The 14,028-nt window shown below is 32.2% G+C and overlaps 1 protein-coding gene and 1 non-coding gene across 2 annotated transcripts in view; one reads left to right on the top strand and one right to left on the bottom strand.

The window, feature by feature from the left end:
* RFX3 (regulatory factor X3) overlaps positions 1 to 14,028 on the top strand; it is a 331,177-nt gene that overhangs the window by 74,375 nt on the left and 242,774 nt on the right.
* On the bottom strand, positions 10,080 to 10,186 carry LOC125995980 (U6 spliceosomal RNA). The gene has a single exon (XR_007491195.1). It is a non-coding gene; the product is annotated as a U6 spliceosomal RNA (small nuclear RNA).

Genomic DNA, 14,028 nt, shown 5'->3' on the forward strand with positions numbered 1-14,028 from the left:
CCACATGTAAGTTTTTTAAATTATCCTACTAGTCAAGAATCAAGTGGCATGTTTTAAAAGAAGTTCATTTGGAAGAATACCTGGGAATTTGTGATATAACTGTCACTGCTTGTGGACTGTTTTAATAATAGAAGTACAGTCTTTGGAACAGGGAACGTATAGTCTCTGTACTGGTAGGAAAATATCATTATACTCATTCATAGCTTCCAGGCTTAAGATGTGTCTGGGGTCTTCTTTATTTAAGGAATATTTTAAAAAATCATAGTTATTTTCTTATTAATACTTAACTTGAGGGACCATAGTGGTGGTGCAGTGGTAGGGCATTTGCCTTGCAGGACCGAGGTTCGATTCCCTGGCATCCCATATGGTCCCCCAAACCAGGGGCGATTTTTGACCACAGAGCCAAGAGTAACTCTTGAGCATCACCGGGTATGGCCCAAAAAACAACAATAACAACAGCAAAATAAAACAGCAACCCCCCAAAAAAACTTAACTTGTACATTTGTCTTATGTGTATACATTTGTATATACTCATTTCATATAATACACATATACATATCCATACACATTTTATATGTAATACATTCATGTGTGTATACTGTCTATATGTGCTTTATACAATTATGAAGAATTATGAAAATAATAGCTATTTTTAAATATTTAGGACAGAATGAACTCAGTCTGTGTTTTTCCTACTCTTAAAAGAAAATTTCATTATAGGGCTGGAAATTGAGCCCAGCATTGGAAATGTAGTCTTTACTAAAAGTAGAGAAAAAGTGATCTCAACGGTTATTATTTATTTACATATTTATTTACATGTATTTATTTACATATTTATTTTACTACACCGACTCAACAAATATTCACTAAGCAATTGGAATGTAATGCATTATTCTAACCATTATTTTAATGAAATTTATATGTTACTACAGATTTCAAGTTTATATTTATTATATTACACAAGTTGTAGTAAATGAAGACAAAATACTAGCATGTCAGACTGAACCATTTAAAACTTAAGTAATATATTGGCAGAATCTCAAAGATATTAATTGTGTTTTATATTTTTTCTTTGAATATTTTCTTTTTTATACAAAAGAATTATTCAACTCTATATACATTGTCAGTGTTGTGTAATGGTTCCTAAATGTTATGATCTGAGACATTACTGTGCATTAAAATACTATTTATTCAATTTTTTTCTTTAGGTAATTAGGAATAATACTAATGAGAAAGGCCATTGCATTTGAAAACCAATTGATGGGTCTTAATATGTAGAAACTGTTTCTGGATCAATTTTTGGTGGGATAACACTTCCAAGTGAGAAATAAAATCTTTCTACAGACTTCTGTTTGTACTTCTCATGTTAGTACTAGAGAAGGCACTATATTTAAGGACATTGTTATTTAATCTTTCTAATAACTATGAAGTATGCCTATTGTTGTTCCATTTTCACAAATGAAAAAGCTGGAGATTAGTGAAGTTAAATAATTAGTTAAATAAACAGACCCAGATTCTACCCCTGCTCACTTTTAATTCTAAGACTGCTAAATTATTTTGTAACAGCTTACTTAATATTATAAATGAAGTTAAATTTTTTAGACTAATCTTCTGGGAGCCATATTTCTTTCTTCTTGCTCTGCTTCTTTACAAAAAGGAATAATACAAAAATAGTAGATACAAAGGTAGCAATGAGAAACCTATAGTTATTCCTCTGTAACAATGGGTTTCTTATTGTTTATTTTGTAATAGGTTTTTAAATAATGAATACATAAGCATAATACATTTACACCAACTCCAGTATCCTGTTCTCCTAAGTAGAGGCAACCACGGTATCTAATTTCTGATTATTCTCATAGCAGGCATGAATTGATTTGTTTTAGTGATATTTGAACATCAGTTTTCTTCTAATTTAAAAATAGTCAGATCTGACCCCGATTTGGCATTCAAAAGGGGTCAGGCTATAGATGATTGGTTCTATACACAGGTGCGACATTCAGTGAAGAGAACACAGATAGGATTGCTTCTTTTATGATGAGGGATTTTTTTTTTTTTCTATTCTAGTCACATGGATAGTTAAGTGTTGAAAAGAATTTTAAGTACAGGTCTGTCCCTCATCTTGCCTTTCAGTTAAGTGCAAATGACTTGGAATTTGAGAATGTGAAGAATTGACATACATTTTTTTTTTTTTATTTAGAGAAACTGTAAAGAATGTTTGTGAAGCTTCCAATATATCTCACATATAGTTTTCTTTATTAGTAGTTTTTCCACGATTACATTACTTTTTGTCTCTTCTCTGACTAGTTTTTTGGAAGGAAATCACTCATTGTGATCATCCCACACTTAAGGACATATAGACTACTTTCTTGAGAGTGATGTATCTTCACTAGGTATTTAAAATACTTCTGTATGACATTTTTTTCTCTTCACTCATTATAAAATTGGTTTTATTTATTAATTCATTTATTCATTTATTCATTTATTCATTCATTCATTCATTCATTTATTTATTTATTTATTTATTTATTTATTTATTTATTTATTTATTTATTGGTCACACCTGGCAGCACTCAGGTGTTATTCCTGGCTCTACGCTCAGAAATCGCTCCTGGCAGTCTCGGGACGATATGGGACGCTGGGATTCAAACCACCATCCTTCTGCATGCAAGGCAAACGTGCTACCTCCATGCCATCTCTCCAGTTCCTGTTTTATTTTAATATAAGCACAACTAATAGATATTTTATGTATATATATTTTGCCACTGGAAAGTTTTAATTGGCTCATGACTCTTTGATTGTCCCTAATTGTTGCATTTGCTTTATTTATTTATTTAATCTTTTTATATCCTTATTATCTGTCACTCCTGAACACGTAAGACTTGCTGTGGTATTTTCTACTATTTTCTTAGAATTAGTTATTTCTCAACCAGGGAGTCCTTTTATTAGAAAAAGCTATTTGAAATCTAATCTGGGTATCATATTCAGTAAAAGGGTCTTTAAAGGCAAATACTTAGTAAAATAAGACTTTCATTTATTTCAGGTAGTCCTGAATTATGTTAATTCAATAGCTTATTTCTTAACAATATTAGACTATATAATTTACTTGACTGAATTGGATAATTAGAATTTTAAAGGGAAACTTCTAAGGAATATTAATTTATTACTTTTTCTATTAAATAAAACTGGGGACTAAGAAATAGTGCAGCAGATAGTGTTGTATGTGGTGGATCTGGTGTTGAATCTCCAGCACCTTGTATGTTCCCCAAGTATAGATCACTCCAATCAGAAGTGATCCTGTAGGCAAAACCAGGAGTAGGCCTTGAGCACACCTGTGCATGCCTCTCTCCAATAAATAAAACACACATATCCTTGACTATATCTTGATGTACTTTTATAATGTCCTTGTTCAGAACCTGAGGCAAAACTTCAAAACAGTAATATGAAACAGGTTAGGATTAACTTTTAAATACTGTTTAGATTTTATATTCCATTAGGAAAATGATTAACTATAAATATGTGAAAGAAATGTGATTCATATTTAAGTAAAGTGAAATACTTATTTTGGGCATTGTTAAGCATTTTAAATTTGTGTCCAGCAGAGAATAAGGAGAATAATACTACAGGATAGCAAAATTATTACAAATGAAAAAGTCATATGGACTTAAATGATTTATATTATTCCTCAAGAATGGTTTTTGTGACATATCTGATTTCACTATAGAATTAAGATTTTCTTAATTTTGAATACTTGCAGGTAAATCAGACAACTTTTATATGGGTGGCATATAGGGCTTAAGGAATTTACTTGAGTTTTTGATTTCTTTTGTTGTATTGTTGAATGTTCTTGTGAGCTTGTTTTATTTTTTTTGTCCTGCTTTGCTAGGCACGTATTTTTTTTATTCTTTAGAATTCACCATTTTAGTAAACAGGTTGAGTTTCAAAAGCTGGTTCACACACCAGGCCAGTAGAGTTGCAGGATCTAATCAGTTAATACATAAAGCATATGTGTATAAAAAAACCTTTTCTAAGACAACTAATTATTTTTCTCTAAGCTATAGTCAGCAGTAGTTATCCTGATCTTTTATATTTCAATTATCTCTAAGTTGAACTATAAATAGTCTTTTAAATAAATAGAAAAATGTCAAATTATGCTGATAGTGTACAGTTGCAATTAGCAAGAATAACACTAATGAGGAAAAAAATCAGGCCAGTAAAACTGAAGCAAAGGTAAATGAAATTGTCTCTAATGAACAAACAAGCAGAACTCAATATACAGTAAAACCAAGCCAGAGATGCTTAGAGGAGCACTAGAATAAAAATTACTGGAAAACCTTGAGAAGAATGGAGATGAGTGAGAAATAATAATAATAATAAAGTAACAGTAGCAATATTTTGATAATGGTGATAGCTTTGCTCTATCTAAGGCACTAGTAAGAGTAAAGCTAGCAAATTTTTCTGGGGAGGATGTGAGAAGGGAAAATTTTCTTTGGCGACCAGTGGAAGTTGTGAAGCTAAAGGAAAAACTGAGGAAAACTGGTCAGGGATGTGTTGGAGAGAAATATATTAAGTGCTCATCTGTGCTTGAGGTACTATGTTATTTCTTACATCAATTCTTTTATGTATTACGACCCTTTAATTCTTCATCAATTCTTTGAGGGAAGATATTTCTAGATCTAGTTACTTTTATAGTTGAAGAAAATGAAGGACAAAGGGTGTTTAGAATATGCTTAAAAACAATACACAATTAGTTGGAGGTATCTCACACCTAGGTTTAAGAATCTGAATTTTAAATTTCAAAGTAGTTTGAGGGATCAGCATAGACAAAATAGCCATTTTAGTTTAGAATATTTGTAGACTTCTAGTGCTTGGACAGCCATTGATTCTGTTTTGAGGGTTCTGGCTGAAAATAGTTTTTAAATAATAGTTTATGGGTTAAATAGTTTTAGAGTAATTGAAGAACAAGGCCACTATATTTGAGAGTGCCTTAATGATCGCACAATGGCAGGGCATTTGCCTTGCCTAAATGCGAACCAGGCCCAACCCAGGTTTGATTCCTGGCATCTCACATGGTTTCCTGAGCCTGCCAGGAGCGATTTCTGAGTGCAGACACAGGAGTAATGCCTGAGCTCCACTGGGTGTGGCCCAAAAAACCCACAACAAAAGAATTAGACACTGGTTTAAAGGAAGAAATTAGTGGCTTTGGTCCATTAAAATCCCATTATCATTTATTTTTAAATCTCCAGGATTCCTACAAACTACAGGGTGATTTTAGCATTATATTTTATTGGGGGTGGAATTTTAGGAACAACTAAGATTATGGTAAATTGGCTGTTAGTATTTGTGAATGGAAAAGGAGAATAAGGAAAACCATTGTGAATGGTAAGGATGCAATATTTTTTAAAACGGTGTATTTTTGTTTGAGTAAATCTCGAGCATATTAGTTATATATCTGTAGTTCTTGAAGTTAAGTAAAGTAAGTGGGAAAAGTGCATGTTTTAATTTTGCTTTAATGCTGGCCAAATCTCTAGGCTGGACATTTTTTCTTTTAATAAAAATGCTTTTGTGGTCCCTTGTCTTCCCATTAGTTCATAGTTGAGAGCTCTGTTAAGTTGTCTATGAGACGAAGTGTATTAGGCTTGACTGATTAAAATTGTTCCTGAGAGATTAAGTAGACAGGGGACTTTTAATATAATTAAAAAAGCACTGTTGGCCATTATAAAGATTGTTTCAGAGATTTTTAAATTTATATCCACCTGTAGGGAAGCATGTTTATGTATATAACTAGAGTCCTGGTTTTTCATGAAACCTTCTTATTTAATTTATACATTCTATCCTTTCCTTTTATCGATAGCCTATTCTCATGCAAGAAACAAGAAATACTGAGAACAATCAGAAATTGAAATGAATCAATTATTTCCCTTGATATATCACCCTATGTGATCTATGTTAAACAGTTATCTCTTTATATAAACCATTTTTATTTAGAAAAAGCTGTGCATGACAGAGTTGAAAATATAAACAGAAAAAAATAAAAACAAGACATATAGCCTATATTTTCAGGCTAATCTCTGAAAAATTGCACCATCCTTTGGAAAATAGTCTCCTTTTATTTAATGGACATCTTAGCCCAAATTTTAATTTTTTTATCTTTTACATTTTGAAGTCTCGCACTTTTCTTTGTTGGTTTCTGAAATCATTCAATTATTATCTCCATTTTACTATCATGTTTCGGAAAGAAATGATTACACTTAATGTGATTTAAATTAGATTCCTCTTTGTCCTTTTAAAGAAAAGTCCATGCTATAGATTGTTTCAGTACTTTATAGAGCACTTCAGACATTTTTAATGTGTTTTTTAAAAATACGTTTTAGTTCATCTTCAGAAAGGAACCCTTCCCAACATAAATCAAATGTTATTGTCATAATCAGGTGGAATTTTAGAAGAAAAGAACCACAGTGTGAACTCCTTCTTTTACCTACATGTATAAAACATTTTTGTTTCACAAACTAAAGACTTCTTAACTTGTGAACATTTCTGTAGGAAAGGCATTTTTTTAAATCAGTAAGTAATGTTTTGTTTCCACCCAGATTACTTTAGAACATTTCTTATGTAATTAAAATAATTTTTCCATTAGTTGAGTGGTTCTCAAAGCTTTTTTATTTTAAGTTTTATTGTATTTTTCATGAAAAAATTTAGTTGTAGCCCAAATTTAATGTAAAAAACCCCCAACATTCAAATTATTTGCTAGCTTTGTCCGAGAAGATAGTTTAAAACCCCACCAAATAAAAATATCATAAATTATCCTAGTTTCATATTAAAACTTATTTTAGAAATTTAATTAAACTTACATTGTCCAGGTATAAAATATTTAAATTTAAAATCATAAAGAACTGATGAAGAATGGGGGTGAAATTCTAGATAGTGGGAGTTTTCTTGATGTGTCTTACATTATCTGCAGGCGGAGAGCACTGAACCAGGTAACATCTTGAAGTGATAAAATCTGTGAATAGTTTTATTTGTGGGAGGAGGTTACAAAAAGGCTATTCTTCAGGCTGGCTTCTTGACAATTAGAGTAGTAAGATTGTCTAGTTTCAATCTACGGTGTCTAAATTTTTGTCTGAATTATCTGTTAGTTGTGATTAAGTAGCCCAAAATTCTATGACTATACAATTAGACTAGATAAAACAGTAGCTTCTAATATAACATAATTTAGGATGAAATCATATGGAATTAATGTTTCCATACTTTTGCATATTTGTGACAATCATTTATTACAGTCGGTAAGATTTATTTTATATGCCAAGAAAAAGGGAAAATATTTATTTTTCCTATGTTTAATTCTGGATACTTGTGAAATATGTTAATATAATTGTTGACTCATCAACTTATTCTTTATCCATCTATTTAGTCAATATTCTTTGAGTTTTTTTACATATAGCAAGTGTTGGGCTTTGTGTTGGTGCCAAAGTGGTGCATACTTTTTTGAGATTTTTTTTTGTAGGAACAAAATCCACCAATAATAATTGTCTATAGTAATTGCATATAATGAGAAGAATTGTGCACATATTACAGAAAGTGAATCTAATTGCTAGAAATTTGAATACTTCAAAAGCGGAGAAAAGTTTTTAGAGTCAGGAACATCAAAAGTTTATTCACTTAAACGATAAGAAAGTAGAGCAAAATTTGAAGATTCAAGTAGACGTGCCTTCCCCATAGCAGGGTACTAATAATTTACTTCAGATTGCTGTTACAACTGAACAGTAATGGGATTATAAAAAGAAAATACTTCATTAAAAGAAAATTTGTGAAAATTGTCATATCACAATGGGGTCTTATGCTATTGTCTGAAGTTTTAATGAGCTGTGTATAGCTAGTTGAGTATTCTGTTATTGATTTTGTATGTTGGGGTTAGGTGGATTCTATGATTATTTTACATCTAATTTGGTATATTCCTACTGTAATTTTAGTATTTAAACTGTGGATGTTTTGTTTGGCTATGTATATGGTCATGATGTCCAGAACATCGAGGATCTGCTGTTTCGGAAAATAAATTGGGTAGCATTATAGGAATTTTTGTTTTGTTTTGCTTTTGGTTACATCTAGTGACAGTAATCCTTGACCATTAATCTAAGTGTGGTCAAAACTATAAACAAGCTACATATAGATAAGTTATTAAATGTTCTTGTAATTTTTGTGGAGAAGTGAAATATATAAAGATAGAAAGAGATGTGGAACTAGAATTATGTTTATTATATAACATCCATATAATAAATCAGAATATATTTTAAATCCTATAGCAAGGTATTAGATAGATCTGTGTGTGGGTTCTCAAGAGGCCTGTATTTCAAGTAGCTTTATTTACTTGGCCTAAAACTGAAGAAGGAAACTTCAAGTTTTTCCTTGCCCAAAGTTGCCTTTTTACTAGAAGCACTTTTTGAAATAGCTTTGTCATAGGGGATTTTTAATTGATTTAACTTTAGTTTGCAGAGGATATGTAAATCATCATATTTTTCTTCATTTTGTTTTTGTTCTCTCCCTTAACAGTTAAGAGAAGCAGAATGTGGCACATCCCTATTAAATACAGGTGTTTTCTGCCCTGTTTACTTCAGACAGTTTAGTGTCTACAGTGGTAGTACTGATGATTTGTAAGCTGATGAGTGGATGCCAAAAACTAAGTCTCTTGAGTACAGTGAAGCCTATAGTCTAGTTTCCATGAATATTAGGGCACTCTGCCAACCAGAGCTGGCTTAGTTCTGCAAGCAGGAGCCCTTTGCAGAAGGATTCATGGTAATTAACCAATTCAAAGTGCAATATTTTCCTTTCATTAATTTGGCAGAAAACAACTGAATATCTACAGCAATAATGTTTTTTGACATTTTCATTTGCTGCTTGGAAAATAATGGATAGTTTGAATTGTGCTATAAAAGAAAACTGTTAGGATTTTGTCATTTTCATTCTAACTCTCTTAACACAGATGTAGATTACTCAATTAGCACTTTAAAAATATGTAGATATTATTGGCATATAGGAGTGATCAGAATTACATGGTATTTTGAGATGATTGGCTCATAGGAGATATTTAGATATTTTATTGGATTATAACCATTGATTTTTCATCTTTTTATGCTTGAGTAAAAATACTTGGGTCTGATAGTTTAAACTGCACAAGTTCTAATTAAATATTGCATAGAATTTGTTTTTTCATACATTTCTATTGGGTTACATATTTATATCAATAAATAGTCCACTATTAGTCTTTTATTTTAAAAATGTATTTATATTAACCAGTAGAATAAAGGATTTTGGATATTTTTGGAACTAACTGCAATGATGGCAATTTTTTTCCTTGAGGAATTACAGAATTCTTTATTTGTTTTAATATTAATAAGTCCTATGTTACTTGGTGTCATGTATCTATTCCCTGAAAATGCAGTCTAATAATAACAATCATAAGCTCTATTTTTTAAAAATTTGTTTTTTCCCTCAATTTAATATTTCGCCTCTCTGCGATTTTGAAACTTTATGCCTCTATACTGTTTTAAAGCAGTAAACATTTTTTAAAAATACTGTATTATATATAATTATATGTGCAAACAAAAAGGTCATATATACATAAATGATTTTATATATAAACATATTTACATATTTACACAAAATACATATGTGCATATCTATATATCTATATCTATATATCTATATTTATATCTATATCTATATAGTTTGGGGACCACATTCAGAGGCCGTCTTGGCACTATTCCTGGTTTTGTGCTTGGAGTTCATATGTTCACTCTTTTCAATGCTGGGGGAAACACGCTGTACCAGTGATTGTACCTCCATGCAAATTATGTGCTCAGCCTATTGAACATGTCTAGGGTCCCTTTTCATATTCAACTATCAGAAACCCATTTAAATTTATGAAAAACTAAAATTTGAATAGATACTGAACTACTCATGGCCCAGGGAATATCTTGGTTTTATGAAGAAATAAAACTTGCCAACAGAAATCTAAGTAGACTTTTCTTCATTTTTACACTTGCATATATCTATATGATTATTCTTCTTTCATATTTTTTTTTTTTTAAAATATGGAACGCTTCACGAATTTGCGTGTCATCCTTGCGCAGGGGCCATGCTAATCTTCTCTGTATCGTTCCAATTTTAGTATATGTGCTGCCGAAGCGAGCACTTCTTTCATATTTTTATAAATTTACTTTGAGGGTCACATGATTAAATAGTTGCAGCCACTAACCCTAAGTCATCAGAGTGGCTACTCTAGTCAAAGATCTTAATTCTAAAAATCTCTTGAGAGTGATTAAATCATCATGAGATTAAATCCACTTTTGATCTGATCAGGTGTTGCTGAGAGGGTAGTATCACAAATTAACAAGAAGGTGTCTGTTTGTGTCAGTTAATTAGAACTTTTGACTTAACAACTTAACTGAATTGTATGGGGTACAGAGGACAAGGCACTTACCTTGCTTGCATATGGCTGTCCCGTGTTGAATCCCCAGCATTCTATAAAGGTCCCTAATCTCTGCCAAGAGTATTTATTAAGTGTACATTGAGGAGTAACTCCTGAGCATTGACAGGTCTGGTTGAGAAACCAAAAAAAAAAAAAAAATTATTTAAAGTATAGAAAATCCCCATTGAACATTATTACCTACCCTTTAAGTCTATATGATCTGCATGTATATGTATTGTACATATTAATAAATCATTACATATACTATATATGTATATATGTACAAATTATGTATGTGTAGATGAATAAACACTCTTTATATTTCTGTTTTTAATAAACACTCTTTATATTTCTGTTTTAAAAATGAATTCAATGTCATGAAGAAAAGAGATCTAAGGAGACCCCAGCGTTTATCTCTTAGAATGTTGTTTATTCATTTTTCATGCAGCTTCAGTTCAGAAAAATCTAATTTTTGTGCACTAAGCATTACATTTTCTTTTAAGATTTGTTTTGATTGTTAACACATTTCATTCACTGCATTGAAACTTTTCTTGCATATGACTGGTCAAGTTTGATTCCCGGCACCACATATAATCCCCCAAAACTGTCAGAAATGATTCCTGAACACAGGAGTAAGTCTTGAGCACAGTAGAATATGGTTTAAAAACAAAGAGAAAATTACGTTGCTACTACAAACATACAATTTTTATTATAAGGAATATATTCTGTTTTGCAGCCCTGAGTGATAAATAAATTAAGATTCCTTAAACGTGATAGTGGCACCCCGCATTCATTAGCTAAGAAATCTCAGTGATTAGATAATCTTCATTCTGCTAATGAACTTTGCACTGAAATCTTTTGCTTAGAGTTTGTGACTTTGTAAACTTCTGCACAGAACTGAGGGCTTTGAGACAGAAAGCAACACTAAGTGCTTTTGAAATAGAAGTCCATCTATGTATTGTAGACAGTAAATATAAAGCAGATGTGAAGTATCCAAGAAAATAGCTTCTATTACTGAGTAATTAAAGAGATGTGTAACTACCCTGAATACTATCTGATCAATATTATTCAATTAATTTATAAGTGAACTCACTTTAGACAATCAAAACACACACACATACACACACACAACAACAACAGACGGAAAAGAGTTAGTTATGTCATTTATGTCTTTATGAATGTAAAAGGAAGGTGCTTCACAACTTAAAATTAAAGAATAAAACTTTGTAAGAGGTTGATTCCCTAAAAACATGAAAGTAATTGCAGATATGTACATGTACACATTTCTGAAATATTTAAAACTCTTATTTGATCAATATTTGTAATTATTCTTCTGAATATAGAAGTATAGGCTAGAGCAGTATTAAAACAAAACAAAAGGCACATACATCCATGCTCACTGAGTATCTCAGCAATGTTATGTCTCTAAGAATGTTTTGAATTAGCAAATTAGCATAGCAAGAATCTAACTCAGTAATCCATGCTTTGCTAAAAACCTGCTTTTGTGGGGTTGTATCTTGCATTTAATATATACAAATATTGTTCCCACTTTTTAAAGTTTTATCTTTCCTCTTCTTTTTTCTTTGTTGCCATAACAGGGAGTTGCACACATATCTGTGGCACACACACTTTCGTTGCTGTTCTCTCCAAGGGTCATACACTTCAGCTGTATTCATACACACTTGGCACACTGTTATGGATCCAGAAATCTCAAATTGCAGTACCACTAGGATCATAACTCAACCTGTGAATTAGTTGTAGGGATAAACTTAGCCTCAAGCCTGTATGGCAGTCAGGCACACTATATTGAACTTCTGAAATTTATTATATTTATTTTCACAGAGAAGAGTAAAAGTAGTGTGAGTATTCTGTTCCTTTGCTTGCACTATTATTTATGAAAAAGTAAATTATTGGAGGAAAGATTTTTTTGGCCCCCCACTGGAGGAAGGTTTTATATAAATAAATTTAAAGCATCTTTATTCCATTTTTGAAAAATACAAAACTTAGTCATACTTTTAAATTGTTCCATCAGTAGCACATAGTTTTAAATACCTAATATTGGTAAAATTATATTCAGATTTATAAATAACTCAGATTAAAGGCAAAGGATAAGACAATGAATATTAATTAAAAACAGGAAAAACAGGATATTTAAAATTATGTGAAAAAATGTAAACAAGAGCTTCTGTTAATGGCTTGAATGGAGTAATAGATGACTGCTCTAACTCTATAAGCCTGAGGTAGGTAACTTTTCTTAGGTCCTGGACAGCCAGCCATTGCAACATTATGATTGAGAGAATTCGAACTCATGAGAGAGACCAAGTAGCCCTGATCCTCTGCATAATTTGAAATAACTCTCTGTAGTTAGGTCAAAATGGTGCCTCTGATTAGAGATCAGAATTGGGGACTGTTGAAGCAGCTGCAGTCTAGGAAGGCTCAGCAAAAAAAAGAGACAGATTTATAAAAATATAGTAATATAAAGAACTTTTTTTTTTTTTTTTTTTGGTTTCGGGCCACACCTGTTGACGTTCAGGGGTTACTCATGGCTATGCGCTCAGAAATCGCTCCTGGCTTAGGGAACCATATGGGATGCAGGGGGATTAAACCGAGGTCTGTCCTAGGCTAGCGTGTGCAAGGCAGAAGCCTTATCCTTTGCTGCTACGTTCTGGCCCCTATTTATATAAAGATTTGTATACATAAACTGAGGTCTAGAATCCTCTATGAGAGTTCCTCATGATTCTCAATGGACAAAAACTACTTTTTTCGTATTTTTGGCTCACATAGCAAACTTCAGTGTTGCTGCCTCTGAATTCAGAAATTACTCCTGGCAGGCTTGGGGACTACAGGAGATTGCCAGGGATTGAACCAGGGCTGTGCAAGATCAACACCTTATTCATTGTGTTATTGCTCTGGCCCAGATGAAACTAATTTTATGCCTAATTAAATTTTATGAGTTTACCAAAGAATGTCTACTGGTATCTGTCAAGGAAATTATATGTCAAAACTTTTTGTTGTATGCTAGGAGTAGGTAGATAGATGTTATTAGCATCTTAAGTGTCCAGCGAGAACCAAAAAGTTCACACTTTCTGGGGCCAGAGCTAGAATTCAACAGGATAGGGCATTTGCCTTACATTTAGCTTACTTGTATTTGATCCCTAGATCTCATATGGTCTACTGAGAACTGCCAGGAGTGATCTCTGGGCAGAGAACCAGGAACAAGCCCTGAGCACCCCTGAGTGTGTCCCAAACGCACAAAAAGTTAACACTTTTACTGTAAGCACTACATCCTAGAATAAATCATTCTCCAAGGTTTCCTCTAACCAGTTTACATTTAAACAATAATAAAAACTATTTTATTTTTTTGCCACACCTGGTGGTGCTCAGGTGTCACTCCTACTCCTGGCTCTGTGCTCAGAAATTGTTTCTGGCTCAGGGGATCATATGGGATGCTGAGGATCGAACCAGTGGCTGCCCTGGGTCAGCTTTATGCAAGGCAAATGCCCTGCTGCTGAGCAAACATTGGCCTCAATAAAATCATTATTTTATACTTATACTATGCACCTCTT

The sequence above is a fragment of the Suncus etruscus genome, chromosome 1 (assembly GCF_024139225.1).
Source record: "Suncus etruscus isolate mSunEtr1 chromosome 1, mSunEtr1.pri.cur, whole genome shotgun sequence".
In the NCBI taxonomy this organism is placed as follows: Eukaryota; Metazoa; Chordata; class Mammalia; order Eulipotyphla; family Soricidae; genus Suncus; species Suncus etruscus.